The following is a 26,585-nucleotide window of genomic DNA, read 5'->3' as shown; positions in this document are numbered from 1 at the left end:
AAATTATTATTTTTTATATATTTTTTGGAATATAAATATATATATATATATATATATATATATATATATATATATATATATATATATATATATATATATATATATATCTCTATCTATCTATCTATCTATATACACACATACATACTTTTTTTTATTTATAGTGAAAAAATAAAAACCGCAGGAGAGGAGCTCCATTTGTGGGGGGGGGGGGGGGGGGGGGAGGATATCAATTTTGTATGGGTACAGCGTTTAACGACCAACATCAACTTCTGAGTGTAGGTGCATAAATCATGATACAGGGCATAAAAGTGTCTGAGAGACAATTGGATGTACCCAATAGCGCCTGGATACCCTTCGCCTGGAATACAAGCTGCTGTCTTCCCGGCTAATGGAGTATGCACAGGAAACATTCACCATGACAATCCACACCTCAAATTGTTTTTCCTGCAATGTCACTTCCATTTTTTGTGGAGCAGTTTTAACGTAGCGTGTTTCAAACGCTTCAAAAACACGCAAAGGCATAGTTTTTTTCTCTGCCTGTAAACTCCACTGCCACTAAACTACTGTTGCATGGACTCCTAAACTAACGGAGGGGTGTAAACAGGCAGAGAAAGGTGAAAGTTCAAAACAACTCAAACACCTGTAGGAGCAGCTTCTTTGAGCTTCTTTGAGCTATGTTGTGCATGAGGCCTTATTACTATCAACTATCATCTACAGAGAACAGGCAACGTAAACACAGAATACCTTACGCAAGGTCCAACATTCCACCTTAATAAATCTTAAAGCACTCAGGAGATCTCAGGTTTTCAGACAAGGGTCTTGAAATGTAGCATTGTCTTTCACAATAGGATAGTACATTTTATCAAAGCTAGACAAATTCTAATTCCAGAGTTGGCCTTACATTTTCCAACATTTATCTCCTTTCCCTTTTAAGGCTGGGTACAAATATATGCAGGCAGAGTCTGGTTTCCATTCAGTAGTTCTGGTGCGATTCAGGTACAAATTTGACACCTAAACTGGACTGAAATGAACAGGAGCCCTCTTTTTTTATTCGCACTGCAACCGACCTGCATATATGTGAACCGGCTCCATTGAAAGACAGTCTGGTTCACATGTTATGGGAACTGAGCTCTATATGAATTAGCAGTAAATCAATGATTTAAACATGTCAAATGTAAAACGTATTAGGTTGTCAGATGTACTGTGTGTGGCATTAGTAGAGAGGGCTAGAATTTCCATTTTAGAACAAATCTTTAAAAGGTTCTATCCAAGTAGTTATTCAAGCCATTGTCAAACTCACAAAATCGTCTGATGGGTGCCATTTCAGTTAAAAAGTATGCTCCATGGCCCTAAAATCAATGACAACTGGTGTCTGTGGTACGGTCATGTGTTACAAAGTGAAATGTATACATATAATACACATATATATATATATATATATATATATACATACATATATATATATACACACATATATATATATATATATATATATATATATATACACATACACACATATATACATACACACATTATATATAATATATATATATATATACATACATATATACACACACACACACACACACACACACACACATACATATATATATATATATATATATATATATATATATATATATATATATATATATATATATATATATATATATATATATATATATATATATAGTGCACTAGAATATTAGATGAAAAAAACAAAAAATGGTCATATATGTACATGCAATGGAGAAATATCACCAAGCATACTCCAATCAGAATTACCACATTATTACACTACCTATCTTACACCTAAAGAGGCTCTGTATAACGTTCATTATCGTGCAGAAAAAACTACAGAGAAAAATATGGTGGCTGCCACTGTGGACCTTCGAAAAATACTCCAGAACAACATATTCCAAGAGGTGTTGGGAAGATTTGGACTTGCAAGTGTAGGCAGATACAAGCTAAATAGCTCAGGTGAGGCTTCTCTTACATACAAAGGCTTTCCCCTCCATGGCCACCCAACAGTAGCTCAAACCACAGCTCCAGACCAAAAACAAATAAAAATATGTTGGCTCTATTAATAGGACTTTTTTTTTTTAAATCGATGGATAAAGTGGATGTAAACCCGATTCATGAAATATGAGCTGGGCGCATATATCTGCAGTATTTTGTTATCGCTTTTCAATGAGCTAAGTCTTATAGCTCTCTTCTGAACGGTTCCTGTTATCGGCCTGAGAACTCGACATATTTTTTTACTTTTTAGACAAAAGCAGCCTAATTCTTTTGTCAAAGGAGGTTGCTAAAATAGATTAGCAGAGAGCAGCTCCTGTTACAAAACAGCTCCGAGAGTCTCTGCCTATGATGAGAGGGTGTGTGTGTGTGTGTGTGTGTTTGTGTCTCTTTCCTACAATCAGCAATTTTCCTCATAAGTCTTGTTTTTACCATTCCAGCCATCAATACTCTCTAGATTTTGGGTTCCACAATCAATATGTAGTTTAGGAGTATAGCTAAACAACCAACATACACAGTCTTGTTTAGTTCATCACTGCAGGTGCAGGTCTGGGGTATATCACTTTGCACCAATTATATTCCATGAAATCCAATATAACAAAATATATCTGTTGCAGATATAAAGCTAACAAAAACTACCACACAAGGCACATTATGTGACCTTTGATCAGACACAACTGGTAAAACGGAAATCCATATCCAACACATGCTTACAGTATACATATAGTTTCATAATATTGCTTTGGTTATAAAGCAATAACAAGAATACGACTACACCTATTTTTGCAATCGCACAAACCACCACCAGAATAAACCAATAACACATGATGATGAACCCATAAAATCATTCCCTGTAAATCAAATTCTAAACAGACCATGTGGATGGCCAACCGTATCAAAATTTCAATCTAAAAGCACAGAAATATCAAATATTTTATTGTTTTTCTTTATTATTTATATTAAATTAATAGCAGCAGTCTCAGAGCTTTTACAGATAAATAACATGCATAAAATGTAGAATGTGCATACTGTATAATCTTATAGAAAGTTTTTTTTGTTGAAATACATTTTCTCGCAACCTGGTATGTTTAAACTAAATTTAAAGTCAAAACTTACTTTTTATGGGAGGGGGGGGGGGGGAGAATTAAGAGGTGGGGAAAAAAAGTTAAATTAAACCCACATCAGATTACAGTCTTTTGCTATCTGTCCCTGTTTGGGAGAATATTCTTTACTACCATGTCAGGAGTAGGTTGAGGAAACTTGTCTTAAAGTACACAAAGGCCGAATGTCAGGTGGCCCAATAGAAACTGTCCGACAGGCGAGCCGGCTCCTGTCGCAAGGGTCATGACAGCAAAAGGTCTGCAGCCCAGCTCCCAGTCAGCAATGGCTCAGAGCGCTGACCAGAGTTTTCTGGCAAGGGGGTTGTCCCCCTATCAGAACACAATAGCACAGCAGGGGAGATTGCTCTACTAACATCTAATTGTTAGTACAACAGCTTCGATCTGAGCGGTCAGTTTTTTTTGTAGTGTGTACCAGGCTTATGGTGCCCCCTTATGGGGGGACAACATCTGGAGGCCCACCCCTTATGTCACTGCCCATGGCATGGTGGGTGGGGACATAAGGGGCGGTGCCTCCAGATGACATCACATGGTGACCCCGCCCCATGGCAATATAAGTAGTGGCACACCGCACATCCCAGCATTAGAGCGGGAGAGAGCGTTGGGTCAACATCGGAAGAAGAACAGAGGAATAAGACAGCAGGGAAGACTGGGCAAAAGAGCAAGCAAAAGAGCGAGAAGACAGAGGATGAGACCTGGCAGAAGACAGGGAGAAGAACTGGAGAGAGCAGAGAAGAGCCAGAGAGGGGAGAAAAAGTCAGAAGAGATGCTGGAGCTACTTAATAAATTACTTTAAAAACCTTTGTACAGTGTTTTATTTTTTACACTTAATTTATTTTCTATTTTTTTAGGTGAATGGGTAGGGGTTGTCAGGAAGAGGCCGTTGGTCTCATCAACATGGGAACAAGGTTCTTTGGGGTGGGGGGGGGTGCAGGGCCCCCCCTGCCCCAAAGCACCCACACCCCAAGTTGAGGGCATGTAGCCTGGTACAGTTCAGGAGGGGGGGCGTTTGCTCGTCCTCATTCCCATTTCCTGACCTGCTGGGCTGCGTGCTTGGATAAGGATCCGGTATGAATAATGGTGGGACCCCCGCGCCATTTTTTCAGCCTGGGGGTTCACCTCAAAATCCATACCACACCAAAGGGTCTGGTATGCTCTTGGACGGGGAACCCAATCCATTTTTTTTTTTATTTGGGGAGTTCCCCCTAAAGATTCATACCAGACACAGTATCTGGTATTGTCAGGGATCAAAGTCGGATCCCCGTTTATTATTAAAGTCAGACACATATCGGACTTTAAGTCACAGGGCAAAGTCGGATCCAAAGCGGTTAGACTGTCATGTCATACCAGTGTGAACCCAGCCTAAGTAAAATAATCTGTCAGTTTTTTTCTTTTTTAGCTCGCTGGGTTGAAAAAAAAAAAAAAACACCTTTGTGCATGTATCAAGCTTAAAGCGGGAGTTCACCCGATTTTTTTTTTTTTTAACATTAGATTGATGCTCATTTTGTCAAGGGGAATCGGGTAGTTTTTTTTAAAAACGAAGCAGTACTTACCGTTTTAGAGAGCGATCTTCTCCGCCGCTTCCGGGTGTGGTCTTCGGGACTGGGCGTTCCCATTTGATTGACAGGCTTCCGACGGTCGCATACATCGCGTCACGAGTAGCCGAAAGAAGCCGAACGCCATTGCGGCTCTATACGGCGCCTGCGCACCGACGTTCGGCTACTTTCGGAAAATCGTGACGCGATAGATGCGACCGTCGGAAGCCAGTCGGAAGACTGTCAATCAAATAGGAACGCCCAGTTCCGCAGCCCATACCCGGAAGCGGCGGAGAAGATCGCTCTCTAAAACGGTAAGTACTGCTTAGTTTTTAAAAAAACTACCCGATTCCCCTTGACAAAATGAGCATGAATCTAATGTTAAAAATTAACATTTCCGGGTGAACCTCCACTTTAAACTTCAAGTCCAGCCTGCCACTGTGGCAGATCAACTTGTAGTTCTTAATGGACTGTGAGAGCGCCAATCAGTGCACCCATACTCCACTGACACTTCTAGCTTTCTAACAGAAAACCCATACAGAGGTACAGACAGAAAGATAGAAGAAGTTTCTGCAGGAGCCTGACATTGCACCTGCAATCCACTGATTACGGATGCGATGCGCTGTGGGAAACAAAATTATGACTTATTCCCAAAAGGTGAACTTATCCCAAACAAACTTTACAATCATAAAACATTGTATATGTAGAGCTCACTACCTCTGCCATTTTATTCCAAAATGCTCCATCTATAAGTTTCACCATCCATGTATTCCCTACAATAGGTGTAGAATGGGGGTCAGCAACTAGTAGATTACGGACAGGTGACTGGTAGATCATGGTCTGGGCTTGCTGACCCACCATCCCAGAGCATCAAACAGAGTGCAATGCAGAGGGACTACTTGTAAAGTTGGAGTTGTAGTAGGAAGCAAGAGCCGCATAAGCCGATGCCTCTTCTATAGTGCTGGCTCTTGTGCCAGTGAGTTCTACCAACTACACGCCACCTCTTATCCCGGCTAGTGGTCCCCAGAGTGGTGCCAGCAGCAGGAAAGAAGAGATCTTCAGGTCAGTGTAAAGCAACAAACAGGGCATAATAGTATTGGGCTGCTTTGACACTGATGTGCTGTGGTTTACCCATACCACAGATGCAGCGCAGTGTACCTGCAACTTTTCTTTGGGTTTGTTGCGCTTAGCCATACACTTCTATAATATCCTGCAGGTTTGGTGCACTTTCTGAAAGCGCACCATACCTGCCGGAAATAGAAGTCTATCGCAAATCACAACTAACCCAGGGAAGTTGCAAATGCACTGCGTTGCAGGCAAACTACAGCACATCAGTGTCAACACAGCCTTATAGGGGGCTCAGAACAGTAAGAGTTAATTTACATTTGCAGTTGGGGGGTTGGTAAAACCCCATAGTAAAAGACATGTTTTTATCACCCTGCCCCACCTGCACCCCCTTTAGCTGCAATGCAGGGGTGTACACATGCCGCAGCAGGAGTTATATGCCATGTCATGTTTGGTGGGTGTAGCAGCTGCCAAGTATGACCCATTCAAGTGAATGAGGCCACTCTGCAAGTGTCCTGCAACCTTAGGTAGGGAGACCGCCGCTCCAGGTGAGCACAGGCAGGTAATCAATGTCCACTCAGGAATCACACGGGTGCTGGCAATGCATAGAATTAAGCAGGTGGGAGAATGGATGGACAGTCGCACTCCAAAAAGTCTTGTTGAAAAGACGTGCTCTTTATTGTAAAAAGGAAAAAATGCACAGCACACAACAGCATACAGTGGGATAGACAGCTGACGGTTTCGCATTAACAACTAATGCTTAGTCATAGCTTATGCTTTAGTTGTTAATGCGAAACGCGTCAGCTGTCTACTTTTTCCTTTTTACAATAAAGAGCACGTCTTTTTTCAACAAGACTTTTTGGAGTGCGGCTGTCCATCCATTCTCCCACCTGCTTATGTCCTGCAACCTTTTGTGGTACATAAAACAAGAGGGTTAAATCAGGAAGCGTTGTGTTGCTTTCTCACCACCTGCTTTAACCCATTGGACCCCGCAGAAGCATGCAGCTGCGGGGCACTTGCAAAGTGGCCCCATTTACTTGAATAGGTCATGATTGGCAGGCTGCATCACCCACCAAAAGCAACAGGGGGCTTAATGCCTGTAGCTGCATGTGTACACTTTTGGCTGCTGCCTCAGCATCTAAAGAGGGGTAGGGATTGGTTGCGGTAAAACCAAGATTCAACTGCCCAACTTTACGTATGAAAGAGCACTAGGGGCGCCGGTTCTGCTGCTGAATGCAATTCACAAGTGCAGCAGGCACTGATGCTCCCCTGAAAAGTGATCCAAGTGTGTTTGACAGGTGGTGAGGAGACGATATGTTGCCTCCTCACCACCTGATTTAAACACATGATTGGCATGTAATGCAAGCGATTGTGACACAATAGTACGGCAATTTGAGATTAAATGTGAGGAGGTGACACTGTGCCTGGTGATCTTTACCTTCTCATGTTGTTCAGGTAGATCTTCACCTCTTTAAAGAGGACATAAACCCTGATGGGTTTTGCTTCCTCTTTATTTCCCTGCAAAGGTAAAGCATAATGGGCTACTATGCATCGCATAGTAGCATAATATGTGTCACTTACCTGAAACCACAGCCTGCGATGTCACCACTGTCCCCACTAGCAGCGAGTGTCCATCTTCACCCCTCTTCCTTGCGGGGCTGTGAACTCCGGCTCTGTGGCCAGAGTCATGTGCCGTCACTCCCAGCGCGCGGGAGCCGCCAGTCACGGCATGACCCCTTTAGAAATGGCACGACAGCCGTTGCTAAAGTGCGCCTGCGCCGTAGACATCGGCGCACGGCTCCATTGTACATATCTGCTAAACCTTGGAGGTTTAGGAGATAATTCCAGCACCTACAGGTAAGTCTTAATTTAGGCTTACCTGTAGGTAAAAGTGGTTTACAGGGTGTACAACCACTTTAAGGTTGCCTACCCCGGTGTAGAACATAAAATGTATTATTATACATTACATGTTTTTCATATTTTCCTCACAATGCCTTGAAAATAAGAAAATACTGTGTTGCCAGTATCCTTCCTTGTTGCAAATTGTGACTACAATGTTTTCAGTTCCTTGATAGAAATCCAATATTAGATAATGGACAACAATGTAAATAAGACTTCAGTACATGATATGCCTGCTGGATGTGGAGGAATGTACCATTGTATTTGTGGATTACAGAAAAGTTTGGCTCAGTGGTGCTAATGCTGGAAAACTTTCACACATTTAACACACAAGCTGCCAGAATGCCAATTTACACTTTGAAAACAAATGCAATGCACAGTATCTACAAAAGAGGAGCAGGTAAGAATTTGCAATCTCCATAAATAACCTGGAGGACTATATGGATGCAAGTCTAAAGTTATAATGGTCGTAAACCTCTGAAATAAAAAATGAACAGAACATCTCTCTCTATATCAACCTTTCGTTACCATGGTACCATGAACAATGACAATTTCTGCCTCTTCGATAATCAACCACTGAAACTGGGGATCTTTTTTAGCTATATGTAAAGGGAAATGTTCCTAATGACCACAGATGGATGGAACATTCTTCCTAGTGACCATTACACTAATGTACAGTGATCTGTAGATACAGTAATTATTAGCAGCGGTTCTGTGAGATCAGAAAGTTATTTCAAGGGTTCTTCCTAGTTAAAAAGGCTGCTCTATAGTGTGTGCTAGCCTCAATCCAAAGCACTTACGCCTTCTCCGTCATTCCTCCGCTATCCGCATGACTCACTTATGACAACTCAAGCCAACACCACAATCTTGGGAGATTTCCTCGCACTCCCTGTTTTGGCTATGGGACAGGAAATGAAGAGAATCTCCATAATGGGACACAGATGGAAAAAAATAAACTGGCAGGGTATAAGTCCCTCCCTTACTCTATCCAAAGTGAAAAAAAAAAAAAAATTAAGTAAAACCCGGGAACCCCCCCCTCTGGTGTCACATTTGGCACCTTTCAGGTGGGAGCATATCCCCAGGGCCGATCCGCCCTATAGGCTCACTATGCAAGCCGCTTAGGGTCCCGCAAAGCTGCAGAGGGCCCCCCAAATTACTAGAGGCCCCGTCTGGTGAGAAGTCATCCCCTCACCCCGCTTCTCAACTCGCTGCATGGGAGAAGAGGTAAGAAGTCAGCACCCCCCACTTCTCACTTTAATGTAAGATGTCATTTCTGACAGCAGAACACCCCCTCCCCCCGCTTCACTACTTTAATCTTTAATGTGACATGTCACTGTTGGCACCGACCCCATCCTCCACTTCTTAACTTTAATGTGACATGTCATTTTGCTTAGGGCCCCAGGGAGGTCAGGATCGGCACTGCATATACCTGTCCAATACAGATATTTGCTCCTACTTTCGGCGAAAGATCGCTGCAGTATCCGTGGCAATTTACATCATGTCCAGCCCCCCCTCCGTCCCCCAGCTTTCTTCTGGGAGGCACACAGTTCCCAGAAGACAGCAGGGACCACTCAGAATGCGCAGTGCGACTAGTACAATAGGGAACCCAGGCTGTAAAGCCGTAAGGCTTCACTTCCTGATTCCCTTATTTAAAGGGGTTGTAAACTCTCATGATTTTTCACATTAATGCATCAAGGTAAAAAACACCTGGCAGTGACCGGACAAACCCCCCCTCCCCCCCCCCCCCGCCCCAGTGAAGGCAAGTATAACATGTTTGGTATTAAAAAAAACAAAGCTTTAGTATCACTTTAAGCGGCGGGTACCCTGGACAGGTAAGTGTCTTATTTCTTCCTCCGTTTTACGGAGATGCACCCTATTTGTCATGTTTACCATTATCACAGAATTACATTTAAAGTAAACCCTGAATTTTGTGTTGACATAAGAATAGAAGGGAAGTGGGGACACCAATTCTGGGGAAAACCACGGATTCCCTCACTTTGGGGGGGGGGGGGTTTCTGGTCAGTTTATGTTTTGGCTATGTGACAGGATGTAAAGAGAAATTTCCCCAATGGGTCACAGATGGCAAAAAATGAAGACATGGCATTTAACCCTGCTGTACCCTATCCAAAAATGAAAAAAATATAAATAAATTGCCTTTAGTTCTACTTTAAGCAGATTAAAATGTAAAAAGCTTTTACACTGTTTCAAGCTGTCCGATAATTGTAGTTTACAGCCTTGGTTTGGATGTGTCATTTCCTCAATGTCAGCATGCCTCAGTAATTATACACATTGTAACAAATCCAGTCAGAGAACAATCTACATGAAGCAGCTACAGACTAAAAGAAGCCTTTGTATAGTGATCCAATGAATATCCTTCTGATGGCCAAAATATTCACCAGAACAAAATAAAAACTTCCAAGATTCAGTTATAGCTGAACTTCAGGCACACAAATAAAATACATGTGTGAGAACCAGGTCACCTGCTAAAAGATGCATCTTCCTTACTTTCCTTTAACACACTTCGGGAATACAACATGGTCAATTACCCATTCCAGTTTACTGACTTAGGCCCCTTTCACACTGCCGGACCGTTCAGGTCTGCCTGTCAGTTTTTTAGGCGGACCTGAACGGCCGCTCCATTCTTCTCTATGGAGCATCGGATGTCAGCGGTGACATGTCCGCTGACATCTGACCCGATCTGCTAAAATCAGGCGGATGGCGATACGGTGCCATGTCCATCCATGGTGGATCAGATCAGGCGCTGTGTTCACAGCGTCTCCCTGCAGGGATGTTGTCCCAAGGGAGGGGGCGAGCACGCTGAATAACCACCAGCCAGAACGGCTCAGGTGATGGGGGCAAGCTTACTGAGGAACAGGAAGTAAGAAATTTAGACAAAGAAAACAAACATTTAGAAGGGAAATCAAAGGAAAAGGTTAGTGAACCAACAATGCACTAGCTTAAATGGAACCTACTGAGAAAATAAAAAACAAACCTTTACAACCCCTTTAATAGCAAGCTTCCACTGTTATACTACAGCCCCATTTACATTTGGCTGTAATTGCGATTACAATTCTACAGGGCTTTTGGGATGGCTCACAGTGCTTGCAACTGGTCAGCCCCAGCACTAACCACACAGAAGCGATCTGATCTGTCGCGGAAGCCCTATAGAATGAACAAAGGCACCAGACTGCTAAACCAGCTGTGTGGGCACTGACAGCACATCACCCATGGAAGGTAAGTACAGAGTAGACCAGGAGGTTATAGGGTGTCAAGCAAAGGGAAAGCGATACCAACCGTGGATAAGAGTGCTGCACACCCCTGATTAAGCTTTGAAAAAGGAAAAGATACCCCTAGGGGCTTTGGATTGCAGCAATAGGTGAAAATAATAATGGAGATGAAATTTGTAAAAAAGTAAGTTTTATTAAGATGAAAAAAATCATATAGGATAGAAAGCACCATCTAATAGGAGTCAGGACATGAGCTCCAAGGAACATCAATAAATGTTGGTACATATGTATAAAAACAGCCAATGGAAAATTTTACAATATTGTAAATATTAACTATAAAACGCAAAACCAACGTGTTTCGACCTTTGTAATAACGGTCTTCTTCAGGGGAGAAAAGATTTGCGATTATAGATTCTATAATAAAACATATGTGCATCAATGAAAATTGTTACAAAACAACAACAAAGAGAAACATACATACATACATATACGCATATATGATATTCACACATATACATAATCATCATTAGTAATAGTTGAAGTACTGTACTTCACAACCGTTACTAATGATCAGGGCTCGACAAATCCCGGGCGCCAGGTCATCATGGCGACTAGAAATAGGGTCCTGGCGACTTGGCTTGGAAGGGGGGCAAAAAGCTGGAGCCATCTGGTGGTGAGCCGTTGGTATTACAAGTTATTACCACCAGATGTGTAAGCTGGTGCCATCTGGTGGTGGCCGTTGGTATTACAAGTTAAGCATTACAAGTTAAACAGCAATTCTAATGTAATTTTTCAGTATTTTCACTGCCATCTTCTTCCCTCTAATTAGAACCCCCAAACATTATATTTTTTTTATCCTAACACCCTAGAGAATAAAATGGCGATCGTTGCAATACTTTCTGTCATGCCGTATTTGCGCAGCGGTCTTACAAGCGCACTTTTTTGGGAAAAAATTATACTTTTTTTAATTAAAAAATAAGACAACAGTAAAGTTATCCCCATTTTTTTAAATATTATGAAAGATAGTGTTACGCCGAGTAAATTCATACCCAACATGTCACGCTTTAAAATTGCGTCCGCTCGTGGAATGCCGACAAACTTTTACCCTTTAAAATCTTCATAGGCGATGTTTAAAAAAAATCTACAGGTTGCATGTTTTGAGATACAGAGGAGGTCTAGGGCTAGAATTATTGTTCTCGCTCTACCAATCGCGGTGATACCTCACATGTGTGGTTTGAACACCGTTTACATATGCGGGCGCTGCTCACGTATGTGTTCGCTTCTGCGCGCAAGCTCGTCGGGACGGGGCGCGTTTTCTGGCTCCTAACTTTTTTAGCTGGCTCCTAGATTCCAAGCAAATTTGTCAAACCCTGCTAATGATGATTATGTATATGTGTGACTATCATATATGCATATACGTATGTATGTTTCTCTCTTTGTTGGTTGTTGTTTTGTAACATTTTTCATTGACACACATATGTTTTATTATAGAATCTATCAATGAAAATTGTTACAAAACAACAACCAACAAAAAGAGAAACATACATACGTATATGCATATATGATAGTCACACATATACATAATCATCATTAGTAACGGTTGTGAAGTACAGTACTTCACAACGATTACTAATGGTGATTATGTGTGACTATTATATATGCGTATATGTATGTATGTTTCTCTTTGTTGTTTTCTAACAATTTTCATTGATACACATTTTATTATAGAATCTATGTTCGCAAATCTTTTCTCCCCTGAAGAAGACTGTTATTACAAAGGTCGAAACGCGTTGGTTTTTGCGTTTATAGTTAATATTTACAATGTTGTAAAATTTTCCATTGGCCGTTTTTATACATATGTACCAACATTTATTGATGTTTATATATGATTTTTTCATCTTAATAAAATTTCATCTCTATTGTGTCAAGGGTGTCAAGCTGGCCATAGATTACTTTTTTTCCCCCTCGATCACCCAGCGGGCTATTGTATTCTGACAGCAGGACTCCTCCACTGTCAGAATACACTGCAGCCGATTGGCTGATCAAATTTACCAACAGTCCCATTCAAGAGGTGTCACTTACTAGATCAGCTCTAACTTGGAACAGCCAACGATGGATCGAAATTCAGCCGGTCCCTGGTGAACTGGCGGAATTCCAATCAATCTATACAGTACGGCCAGGTTTAGCTCACTTTTTTTTCTGAATAATGTGAGCTAACACTTTAAACAAGAACATAGGAACGGATTACAAGACAAAGAAGCTGCATGGTTAATAAATTATCCAATCAGCAGCTGTAAGGGTTTAAATATCACTTTAGAAATCTTTATGTTTAGGTTCCCTTCAAAGGAAAATATGCCCCAAGGGCAGCAGATCTGGTTTACAAGCCCTCCTTTGCCCGAGGTGCAGGATAAAAAGAGACCAGCACTGCCAATACTCCAAGAAAACAGTCCTGAGAACTGATCGTGTTGGAGATCTTTGTTCAGAAAGTGACTGCAGTCTATGCTGAGAATGTAGCAATAACATAGGAACACATGGCAGCAACAAATGGCGTATAAACAGGACTGATCCTGGGAGCAGGTCTGATGAAAACCAACAGATAAGAAAACATACAATGCTAGGTAGTTAACCCTTTCACTCACATTTAGCACATGGCAAACTGATTTCCTATAAGAATTGCAACTTTTTTTTTTTTTTTTTTAAACCATCTGGAGCACAGATACACAAGAACTATAAAAGACAACTTACTGAAGTCTACAATTTCAAAGGCAGTAAACAGTCATCATAGAAGCTAGAATATAAAAAGGTATAAATACATACTTATGTATAATAAAAGTCATTAGAATTTACAGAGATGCATGACATCATTGTAACTGCTGTGAGCCATGTATAATTATTTATGAGAAATATAGAAAGCATACGAGTTTATTTTGTTGTCAGTCATTCCCTGAGAGCACTATGAGGGTTATAACTGACAGTGTCACTAGTTGGCACAAGGATGACCACCCCATATGTGATCTGTGATCTGTTTGATTACCAGAATTAACCAATGGGAAGTTACTGCTTAAACAATCTGCTCCAATCAAAGGAGAAGGGATGAACTTGACCAATCAAGGGAGTAGGGATGAGCCCAGGTTCAGACGGAGCCCAGAAGGAAGATGTCAATCCCATCCAACCAACTGATGCCAGGGCAATCCCACCCCACGGCTGCACATACACAAAATGGCGAGGATGCCTGTAAAATCTTTGACCAAATATGACCACGTGGGTGGCCAAGTTTCTACCAAACCTGATCTCATTTTGCTAATCTGAAGCTGGCCCATACACTGTTCGAATTTTGTCAATTTCTTCTGGCTCAGAAGAGTGTAGGATCCCACCAGTAAGGATGAGCTCCAGCGTGTTCGCATGGTACACGTGCAGAGCCCGCCAGGAAGTCTGCACGGTGCTGCGCTAATCACAGCCAGGGAGACATTTCCCGATCTCTGCAGCCGAGCATCGGGACAATGTCTCCCTGGCTGTGATTAGCGCAGCGCCGTGCAGACTTCCTGGCGGGCTCTGCACGTGTACCATGCGAACACGCTGGAGCTCATCCTTACCCACCAGCACCCATCTTTTCAACAAAAGTTGATTGTTCACTGATGTTTTGTCAAAGATACCCGATGGAAAAAATTCAGAGTGTCTGCATCCAAATAGATGCAGGTATTTCAGCCGGCAGGATACCATAGGCTGCCAGGGGGATCTGTTCATCTGTGCTGTTAGCATGAATGGAGGAATCTGTAATGCCTCGTACACACGGCTTGACTTTCCGAGAAAAAAAGTCCGTCTGGCTTTTTTCACCTCGGAGTGTAGCCTCCATCTGACTTTTTTTGTCGGAAGTCCGACAGGTCTTAGATAGAGAACCTGTGCTCTTTCTTTCCGTCGGACTTCCGACAGACTCACGGCGGACTTTTGCACGGTCAAAAGTCCGGCCGTGTGTACGAGGCATTGAGGTCACCTTGCACATAATTTGACAGTACAATACATTTTAGATTTATCAAAACTATGCAATATGGGGATCCATCTAATCAATTTATATCCAAGCAGGCAAGTCTTTGCACTACATAGTTGTGGGTAAACCTAAAGGAGATTGCACAATCCTGGAGATTCCTATCAGGAGAGATTGATTGGAATACAAAAGGGACTATTTACTGATGTGTGGATGGCCACCATAAGGTTCCCACAACATGCTACAATCTGACCAATCAACCAAAACAATATGAGTATAAAAGGGAAAATGCGGGACTTTATACGACACACATACACTCGTGCATCTCCATCCCTAAATCTATATTGAAAGAAAAGAAAAACGGACTTTGTATGAGGCATAGGATACAAAGTCCCAACTTTTTTCTTTCAATTTGTAATACGAGTGCCTACCTAAACCATCCAATCTGTATTGAATCTGGCAAGCCCTTGTACTACTTGTTGGTGGATCGCACAGAGATTGAACAATAGGACTGCAACGTGTGAGATGAACTTAGAGAAGTAAGGTGTACTCGGAATAAACTTTTTCACAGAGAGCTTCAAACAAAAGCCGGATGTCATTACAGCCAAACAAGCACAAGCCTGGTGTCAGTTAAAATGTGGATCCCATTTTCTAAGGGTAAACAAGACACCCCATCACCCTGGTGATTCACAACGATCTGACGCTTTACTGGCTTTCCGGGACATTCCTCAGACTACTAGTGTTTCACTGTTGTCCCATCTCCAAGTCATCATATGGTATGTGTATGTAAGACATTCCTGGCCAGACAGCATTGTACTGATGGGAAATCACCCTACAGAGGGGTGAGAAGAGAAAGAAATCACTGCAATCCGACCCGCCACAAATCATCACTTCCCAAGACGGCTGGAAATGACTTCCAAGGCTGGAGACACATGAGGGATAATCACCATGAGAAAAATCATCCAATTTTTTACCTGTGATTTTTGTTCCCACGAGTGATTTTCTATGGGATCGCCAACAGTGACCTTTTAAAGCGATTTGCCACTCAGTGATTAATCATTGCCATACACACTTCAGTTTTATTATTTGATCAATTCCCGATTCAATTGAAAAAAAAAAAAAAAAACAGCCATATCTTTCCTTACAATCGACTTAGAGTTGATCGGATTCAAGGATCAGGACTGGCTCCTGATCATGTGATGGCTGTGAAAGCCAATCACAGTGGTCACATGATGCAGAAGCCACTCCATGTCCTTGTGCATTAAAACCCACTTAAAGTAGAACTAAAGTCTCCAGGCAGGAATGTATGCAATAAAATAAATCAAATTGCCTGCTCAAAGTCTTCAATAGAATGTACAGTTTACATTCCACCACATGTGCGTGAGGATGAGTGAATACTGCACATGTACAGGAGTGGCATCCAGTGACATACCATGGACAGGGCGGGCCACAGGAGTGGTTACCATGGGTGCAAAATTCATAAGGGTTCAGGGTGTGAAATCGGTCTGTGCGCACTCCCTTTCTGGACTTGTCAGTAACTGCTTGGTTACATTATATTCATAGGGTAGTTCCGGAGGAAGCATTAAAATACTTTTTTTAAGCTCAACTCCAGCCTTACCTTTTTTTCCCCCACCCACTTGTACCAAGTCCTCTCCTGCGTTGAAACTGATTACTCTCAATTTCCTGGCTCTGATCTCCTTCCTGGAACCATTACTAACTGGCATGCCATGCACTGGAACTACCAATGAGCTTGGAGGAAGGGGGGAATGGGGTTATACAGAGCGGCATCCACAAGATGGGCACAATAATGGGTTGAATGGTGTGGGGCTGCATAATGAAGCGTGGGAGTATACAGGGGGGGGGGTGCTTGCTTCAAGTGGAGGTTCACCAAAAAATTAAATTTTTAACATTACATTCAGCTGAGTTGTCCTAATGACAATCGGCAGTTTTTTTTCCCGTACATACCGTATTTTCACCGCCGCTTCCGGGTATGTCTTCTGCGGGACTCGGCGTTCCTATCTGATTGACAGGCTTCCGACTGTCGCATACTGCGCGTCACGAGTTGCCGAAGGAGCCGAACGTCTGTGCGCAGGCGCCGTATAGAGCCGCACCGACGTTCGGCTTCTTTCGGCAACTCGTGATGCGCTGTATGCAACGGTCAGAAGCCTGTCAATCAGATAGGAACGCCCAGTCCCGCAGAAGACATACCCGGAAGCGGCGGTGAAATACGGTATGTAAGGGGGAAAAAAAACAGCCGATTGTCATTAGGACAACTCGGCTGAATGTAATGTTAAAAAATGTATTTTTGGGTGAACCCCCGCTTTAAGCTGGATCAAAATTGAACAATTGAGGTGGGCAGGACAGGAGGCTGGCCTGTATGGATGGGGGCACCAGCAGGGGCGGACTGACAACTCATGGTGCCCCCGGGCAATAAAAGATTATGGGGCCCCCTGGCTTACAGATGGCCAGGAGGCAGTGCAGAGGCGGGGCAGCTAAAATCTCTGGATTTTCACATCAAAAGCATGTCAGTTTCGGACATATCAGGGACAGATGTAAAAAAAAACACAGATTTTTACATACTGTCCCTGGTTTTACTGAGCCTGGCAACCCTGATGGGGCCCCCTAGTGGCATGGGGCCCTCGGGCAGTGCCTGAGTGACTCAATGGTCAGTCCACCCCTGGGCACCAGTGAGCTCATTCTAAAAAACCAAATTGGATGATTGCTGAGAGTAGCATCCCCTGAGCTCGCACATACCTTGTCCCCATGTCAGAATACAATGACACTATGAGAAGGATTCCTCCATCCACTGTAAATGGTAAAATTGGTTCAATTAAAAAACAAGCCATGTATGGGCAGCTTTAGGAGGGTGCATGAGAAAGCTGGGCACACGGGAACTCAGGTAAGGCATAGATTTTCCTACTATGTATCATACATGTATATTTCTGGTGGGACTGGTACAGTACCAACGGTCCATGGGTTAGGGGGTGCAATACTTGCCTTCCCTCGGGCACTGGCAACCCCCACACTATGCCACTGAAGACCTTATTCCACGCCAGCCAATGAAGGTGGCCACAGCCCAACACCTAGAAGAAAGTGGGCAGAAGACAGGACCTGGGAGTGTTGAAGGAAAGTTATGTATGGGGGACTTTAGTTGTACTTTAGGAACTGCTGGAAGGAGGAGTAACAGGCGGCATCATATGGGATCTGCCTTCAGTGGCACTTTCTAATGAAGTTCTAACAAAGACAAAGAATACCCAACAAAGGGGGTCAAGCCCCTTCCAGAGGATGATGATGAAGGCTTTGTTGGGAAGAATGATGTGTGCCCACACTGATTGGAGGCACGTGGATGGTACAATAGAAAGGAGAATAGAGGCATGCTGGGAGCACACAATGAGCCCGGACACTAATGACAACATCTATGTATGGCTCCCCATTCATCTTACCTTTATGGGCGCTCCGATGCAGGCTGCTGTCTCCGGACACTCTCAGTCCTCACACAACATACACTTCAGATGGCGGCTAAAAGTTTGTCCCTCGGCCAGCCCGTACTCCAGGGATGGAGGGATGAATGGAGCTGAGACTTCCTCTGTCCGCCACTCTCAGCCTGTCCTGGGGAGAGGCCGGGAGAGGTACAGCCGTAGATTTCTGCCTCCTCCTTACCCACCTAGGCTCAGCGTCCCGCCTACACATGGCCTATAGAGAGCGGACAGCGCCCCCCGCTGGAGAACGGAGAGTTACAGGAGACATTGGATTCATTGCACATTCTCATCTAAACCCACGAAAAAATCTCATATACTGTATTGCAGTTTAGCAATCCTTAAAGCGGGAGTTCACCCAATTAAGTTTTTTTTTTCTCTTTTCCCCTTAGATGGATGCTCGTTTTGTCTAGGGGATTCGGCTAGTTGTTTTAAAATATGAGCTGTACTTACCGTTTTCGAGATGCATCTTCTCCGCCGCTTCCGGGTATGGGTCTTCGGGAGCGGGCGTTCCTTCTTGATTGACAGTCTTCCGAGAGGCTTCCGACGGTCGCATCCATCGCGTCACTAGTAGCCGAAAGAAGCCGAACGTCGGTGCGGCTCTATACTGCGCCTGCGCACCGACGTTCGGCTTCTTTCGGAAAATCGTGACGCGATGGATGCGACCGTCGGAAGCCTCTCGGAAGACTGTCAATCAAAATAGGAACGCCCAGTCCCGCAGCCCATACCCGGAAGCGGCGGAGAAGATGCATCTCGTAAACGGTAAGTACGGATCATATTTTAAAACAACTAGCCGATTCCCCTAGACAAAAGGAGCATCCATCTAAGGGGAAAAATAGTTATGTATGGGTGAACCTCCGCTTTAACCACTTCAGCCCCAGAATAATTTACCCCCTTCCTGACCAGAGCACTTTATGCGATTCGGCACTGCGTCGCTTTAACTGACAATTGCGCGGTCATGTGACGTGGCTCCCAAACAAAATGTACATCCTTTTTTTTCTCACAAATAGAGCTTTCTTTTGTTGGTATTTGATCACCTCTTCGATTACATTTTTTGCGCTATAAACAAAAAAAACGTAAATTTTGAAAAAAATTCAATATTTTTTACTTTTTGTTATAATAAATATCCTCAAAAAATATATATTAAAAAAAATTTCCCTCAATTTAGGCTGATAAGTATTCTTCTACATATTTTTGGGAAAAAAAAATCGCAATAAGCGTTTATTGATTTGTTTGCGCAAACGTTATAGCAAAATAGGGGACTGTTTTATGGCATTTTTATTAATATTTTTTTTCTTTAACTAGTTATGGCAGTGGTCGGCGATTTTTATCGGGACTGCGACATTATGGCGGATCTCCGGAGAGGAGATCACTCGTTGCAGGATACCGACAGCGTTGGAGCGGAGACCGAGAGTGGATTACCACCGCTGGAATTTTTTTTTCTAATAAAGGACTTTCCCAACGGTGTGTGTGTTTTTTTTACAATTATTTACACTTTCTTTGGGAAATGGTAGAGGTACAATGTACCTCGTTACATATTCAGATAGGGGGGCTGGGATCTGGGGGTCACCTTTGTTAAAGGGGTCTTTCAGATTCCGATAAGCCCCTTTCCTGGAACGATGGAGCAGATCAATCATTGGCCGGGACCCGCTGATCGACTTGTGCTGTAACAAATCACAGCACAGTCGAGTAGGCGGGCGCACGCACCCCCTAACCAGAAGCGCTGATCACGTATCAGATATGTGATCCAGCACTGAGCGAAACCCGGCAAGCAATTCATGGAATCGGTCTCCAGAAGGGCATGTAAAAACAATTGTTTTGTATGTACCCTGCTCACACTTGATCACAACCTTCGGGTAAACTGTGGTGCAGTGCAAAAAATCTATACCATGTCTCTTCTTCCCTGGATTTAGACATAAATGTGACACTGACATTCCATTACAGTCTGTGCGGCATTTTACAATGCAGGAAGTGTGAACCAGCTCTAAAGCTGAAACTATTGGGTCACACAGTACCACCTCCAGTAAAGTGCATCCCCGTGTTCTGCTAGTTAATGTACAAATTCTCCCTCCAGTTATGTTGGAATCCGGCGCTGTGGGGGTTAAGAGCAGCAACTGCGACTGTAAATGATTGTGCCTGTGGTGACCCACTGCCCTCTACTGTCAGCAGCTAGCATTACACTGTAATGTAAAATGATGTATGTCACTTCCTGACTTGGATGTGGTTGGGGTATATATGCATAATTCCACTAAGACTCTTGTTGAGCCCTTTGCTGATAATACCTGTTTGTACATTGGATGTATGTACTGTTATTAATCTTTTTTTTATATAAAGCTTTTGTTATTTCTATATTGGTGTGCATCTAACTATATACTTATGGTTAAAGTGTTACTAAACCCAGGACTCTGCATTCACTATATCGGGTCACCCTCAGTACACAGAACGTGGAAATGCAATTATTTTAGTAAATATAACCTGCTAAATACCTTTTCTCATCGTGTCTTGTGACTTCTATTAGTGTCTGGTTAAAGCTTGTAGGAGGAATTTTCATTCTACTCTGACTGTCCTATGAGGCTGCATAAATCCTGATTTTATGTCTGGACAGTGGCTCTGTGCTGATCACATCCCAAAAAATGTAAATAAAAACCTCTCTAGCAATACACACCAAACTGAGCATGTGCAGAGTGCCCCCAAGGCTCTGTTCTATCAGCAGATGGATTGGGGACAGTAAATGAAGGGGGGGATCAGAGACGACAGGATCAAACAGCCTTTTTACACAATGTGGAGGGATAACCCCTTAAATTCCACAGTGACTATAACAGGCATGCTTTACTGAATATACAGCTGTGGGTTTAGTAACACTTTAAAGCGGATCTCCACTCTAAAGTGGAGTCCCGCTGATCGGCACCCTCCCCCCCTCCGGTGTCACATTTGACACCTTTCAGGGGGGAGGGGGGTGCAGATACCTGTCTACAGACAGGTATCTGCACCCACTTCCGGCCCTACGATACGGGCAAAGGACGGGTTTTTTTTTTCCCCTTCCCGTCCGTCCCCCGTTGTATGCTGGGAACACTCGGCTCCCAGCACACAGCGGGAGCCAATCGGCGGGCGCAGCGCGACTCGCGCATGCGCCGTAGGGAACCGGGCAGTGAAGCCGGAGCGCTTCACTTCCTGGTTCCCTCACCGTGGATGGAGGGGGGAGCAGCAGGGTGACGAGCGATCGGCTCGTCATCTGCTGCGATCACCGCTGGACTCCAGGACAGGTAAGTGTCCTTATATTAAAAGTCAGCAGCTGCAGTATTTGTAGCTGCTGGCTTTTAATATATTTGTTTAGTGGCACATCCGCTTTAATGTTATATGTCGGCTACATATACTGATACGCAAATGTGGTGGTGCACTGATTCGGACGGTGCAATTGCTGGCAATAGCCGCCAACATGTCAAATTGCTGCAATGTGAACCAGGGCTTAATCTCCCCAATAGGGATACAGACAGCAATAACAACTTGACAGTGGTTCTAAGCCTTACCAATCTATCCAAATCTAAAAAAAAAAAGCTCTTGTTATACTTTCATTTAAATATGTTTATAGTTTATGGGTCTTTGTTATTAGGTGGAGTTATAATTGTGTCTTCTTTTTTTTAATGTATTCATTGTTGTGCTTAAAGAATGCAATGATTAATATCAAATAAGTTTATATTTTATGACATGTACATTATTCAATTGTGGATGTAGCCAGGCAATATTATTTTTTAATAAAAGTAGCGGATTGATTTATGTTAGAGGTATAAACTTTACCTAATAGTATATACTTAAAGGTATTGTTGGAACATTTATACAACTTGCGGAAGGTATTTAAATAGTTTAGGAGGTTTTAATGTAAAAATAAAAAAAACAGTTTTTCTTAATTCTGCTTTGAGTGGAAATATCTAAAATGTGAGTTTATTTTATATTAAGGTAATAATATGCAGTGGGTATAGAAAAGAATCACCCCCTTTAAAATAACCACACTTTGTTGTTTTGCAGCCTGAAATGAAGACAGACACAGTTTTTGTTTTTGTGCAACATCCAAGTGAAAGATATAACATCAACATATTAGAATTTTTTTTTCAAAAACAGAATCACTGAGTTGGAAAAAAGATCACCCCCCTCCTAAAAAAGACTTGTAAACTCAATTAGGTGTAGCTAATTACCTTCTCAATGGCACACAAAGCCATTTGATTTTCAACTTTGATCAGCTGTGGTAATTTTGATTAGCTCAGCATGAAAAGAGCTTTCCTGGAGCATTTCAGTCCCTGGTAGTGCAACTGAAGCAAACAATCAACTATGGATGGCAAGGCACTGTCAAAAATGTACAGGATAAAGTTGTAGACAGGCACAAGTCAGAAGATGGATACAAATAAATCAAACACTTTATCAATGCCTAGAAGCACAGTAAACTCTATTATTAAGAAGTGGAAGGCTAATTGATACAACACAGACCAGTGGCAGCCGGTCCATAAGGGGCGCAGCGAGCCATCCCACTTATCTTTATGCACCGGCCTCTAATCTCCATGCGGGGCACCAGACACATAAACTTCTATGGCCTCGTACACATGACCAGACATGTCCAATGAAAACGGTCCGCGGACCGTTTTCATCGGACATGTCTGCTGGCAGATTTTGGTCTGATGTGTGTACACACCATCAGACCAAATTCCCCATGGACAGAATACGCGGTGACGTGGCGGCGACGTGCGCGACCCAGGAAGTTCAATGCTTCCACGCATGCGTCGAATCACTTTGACGCATGCAAGGGATTGCGGCCCAGCGGACATGTCCAATGAGTCGTACTAACCATCGGACATGTCCGACGGACATGGTTCCAGCACACATGTTTCTTAGCATGCTAAGAAACATTTGTCCGCTGGAAACCTGTCCGCTAGCCCAGGAATCCGGTCCGATAGGCCGTACAGACGACCGAACATGTCCGCGGAAACTGGTCCACGGACCAGTTTCAGCAGACATGTTCGGTCGTGTGTACGAGGCCTGAGAGATAGTTTTTTTTTTTTTAGCACATGATTAGAGCCGGCAGCTCTAATTGGTTTCAAAAAGGGTAGGCTCGGGGCGCAGAAGAAAATCTGCTGCCCTTCGCCATGAAGTTGTCAATAGGAAGAAGGTTTACCTTCCAACATGACAATGACCTAAAGCACACAGAAAAAATTACCACACAGTGGTTGAAGGAGAAAAAGGTGAATGTCTTTGCATGGCCTAGTCAGAGCCCAGACTTAAACTCTATGGGCCAGATTCACAAAAGAGATACGACGGCGTATCTCCTGAAACGCCGTTGTATCTCTGAGATCCGCCCATCGTAACTATGCGCCTGATTCATAGAATCAGGTTACGCATAGTTCTCACAAAGATCCGACAGGTGTAATTGACTTACACCGTCGGATCTTTGAGCCTGGGGGTGCTGCTGAAATCCAGGTGTGGCCTGAAGAGACCGTCTTGATGATCCAAAAATCGCGAATTGAGGCCGCTCAAACATGCCGAAAGTGGAGAAGGCGAGCCCCTACCTGATATGCTTGGGCGGGCCCAATTTCAAAAAGACTTGGTAGACTCCTGATTGCTAGAAGAAGGAGTACTCTTAGTTTGCTTCTTGAAAAAAGACTATCTGGATTTCCAGGACCTTGAAAATTCACAACCAGGTCTGTAGCTGCGTGCTTCCCTTGCACGGTCTGTATTCTGTGCTCTGAAAAAGGTGCGTTTCTGATTTTGTAAACGCCTATCGAGTTTATTGCCAAAGAGAGAAGTGCCCTCAAAGGGATTGCAGCACCAAGCTTGCTTTGAAGCTGGACCTGCCGGCCAGGGACGGAGCTATAAAGCACGGCGGGCAGTAACCGCTGACAACATTACTCGAGCCCCTAGGCGATTAACATCAATAGAGGCCTCCCCCAGAAAGGCTGTTGCTAGCCTGATTTCCTGAATAGGAGAGCTCTTGGCCATTTCTTCAGAGATACTTCTGAGGGAGTCATTCACATTACCTGACCATGCCTCTAAGGCTTTTGAGACAGCTGCTAAAGCCATAATTGGTTTACAGACTGATCCTGCTGTCAGGTAGATTCTCTTCAGGTCTGAATCAATCCGTCTCTCTAGAGGAGAAAGAAACCGTATCTTCCATGGGAAGGGTTACGTATCTCACCAAACGCATCAAAGCTGCATCAACCAATGGAGCAGAGTCAAGATGTTTTACGTCTTCCTCTTTAAAAGGATATCATTTTGCAATTTTTGACTGCATAGAGCTTTTTTTATCAGGTTTACCCCATTCTTCTGAGATAATGGCACCTATTTCCGTGACAAACGGGAAATAATGTTGCTCCTTATTGAGCTGTTTAAAGAGTTTTCTTTGTTTGGGAGGAAAGATAATTGGATCTTCCAAATTCAAAACTTCCTTGACTGCTTTCACTAAAGCAGGAACTAAGGCATAATCCAGGCATATCCAAAGTCCGGCCCACGGGCCAATTGCGGCCCTCGTTCCAGTTTAATGTGGCCCCACTGGTAATTTGGATTTATATATCTTTTGTGGCCCCCAATGAATCCCTGAGCGCCGGCGGGGATATACCGTATTTATCATTCTGGCAGCCTCGGAGGGGACAGGGAGGGGGCCGGATGAATCCTGTCAGATTACATACAGGAGAATCTTCTGTTTACTCAGCAGCATTTGTAATAGGAAGTCCCGTCTCCTGGGCTAGCATTGGATGACTGTTCTGTCTATCATAGGAGGCGGGACTTTGTATTAAAGAGGCCGCCGAGCAAACAGGAGATTCTCCTGTATGTAATCTGTTTGCTCTTGTACCGCCCCCCTCCCTGTCCCCTTCCAAGGCTGCATGGCGGCATGAATCAGGCTGCACTGATGGCAATGGTGAGGCTGCACTCATGGCACTGGTGAGGCTGTACTCATGGCACTGGTGAGGCTGCACTCATGGCACTGGTGAGGCTGCACTCATGGGCAGTGACCCTTATTTTGCCTCACAGTTTATTTTATTTCACCACACACAGCCACAAAAGCAAGAGAATTCTTGTTGGTCAGCATATTTGTTAATTTGCATTTAATTTTAATGATTCAAAGAATGTCAGGCAAAATGTTCGGCCTTCACACATGTTCACTTCATCAAATCTGGCCCTCTTTGAAAAAAGTTTGGACACCCCTGGCATAATCAAAGCCTATCCCTGTATCATCCACTTCTGAACCACTCTCTGAGGGGGGAGCTGAGGGATGGCTGATTTAAGCAACTTTAAAAGTCTTATGCACTTGTCCCTGATCCAGCAAGGGAATCATTGGGTCTGGAGGAGAATCATGCTGCACTCTGGCATCTCTCTCTTGTAGCGACTTGTCCATGACCCGCTTAACCAATGCTTCTAGGTGTTTTCCTTCCCTTTCATTGGCTGCCTTTGAAAAACAACGGCCACAAAGGGACATGCTAGCAGGAACCAGAGCCTTGCACCCCCAACAAAATCTCTCTGACCTCTTGCTGTGAGATGAGGGGGTGCCGGTGGTGTGATTTAGAGGACCCGCTGCGTCTGCGGGACTCGCTGTGATGTTGGTCAGACCCAGAAGGGCTGAGAAAAGAAGAACAGAGAGAGAGAGACAAGTATAGTCATGACAATGCTCAATAGTTCACTCTCTTCCCCCCCAACAGGCAAAGAAAACATAGTTTTCCAATCTTACCTGCTGAGAGAGAGCTGGTCACTAGGAGGCAGTGAAGCATCCATCATAGAACAGACACACTGTAGGTGGGAGAGTCAAACATCAGATCTCAAATGGCTAAACACATGCTAAAATACGACCGTTCTGAACGCACACTTACTTGAAGTAGTCTCTGTAAATGCACTGGGAAACCGTCGTTTCGAACGATCGTTCCTGAACTTCACAGATTTCCCCGGCTTTTTAAAACTGGCGTGCGTGACGACACGACTGCGCCAGACCGCGATCCTCACGCGCATGCGCAAACCAAGCCATGCTTTCATTCCCAGACCCGTCTGTTCGTAGAACACAGACGGAACCTGGGAAGTAAGAGGGAGCGGCGGCTGGAACGCACGGGGAACCAGCCGCACACTGGGCAAACTGCAATCATGAAATACAAGGAAAAAACAAACATAAACACTGCTGCCATGAAGGCGATACCGCTTACCACCACCTACGATCAATTCGGCCAGGGACACCGCATCCATACACACACCAGGCTTTCAGCAGATAATGGCCACCTGCACATTGCTAGGTATTCAGGCCT

General features: G+C 43.6%; 1 protein-coding gene across 3 annotated transcripts in view; it reads right to left on the bottom strand.

The window, feature by feature from the left end:
* MYO1B (myosin IB) overlaps positions 1-18,503 on the bottom strand; it is a 296,930-nt gene extending 278,427 nt beyond the window's left edge. For all 3 annotated transcript variants that reach the window (XM_040357071.1, XM_040357073.1, XM_040357074.1), the window contains exon 1: positions 18,286-18,503. The gene's annotated coding sequence lies outside the window, so the exon portion shown is untranslated. The remainder of the gene's footprint in view (positions 1-18,285) is intronic.
* Between the last annotated feature and the right edge of the window lie 8,082 nt (positions 18,504-26,585).

This window comes from Rana temporaria, chromosome 6 (assembly GCF_905171775.1).
Source record: "Rana temporaria chromosome 6, aRanTem1.1, whole genome shotgun sequence".
NCBI classification, from domain to species: Eukaryota; Metazoa; Chordata; class Amphibia; order Anura; family Ranidae; genus Rana; species Rana temporaria.
The sequence above is the reverse complement of the archived record's forward strand: the minus strand, read 5'-3'. Positions and strand labels throughout refer to the sequence as shown.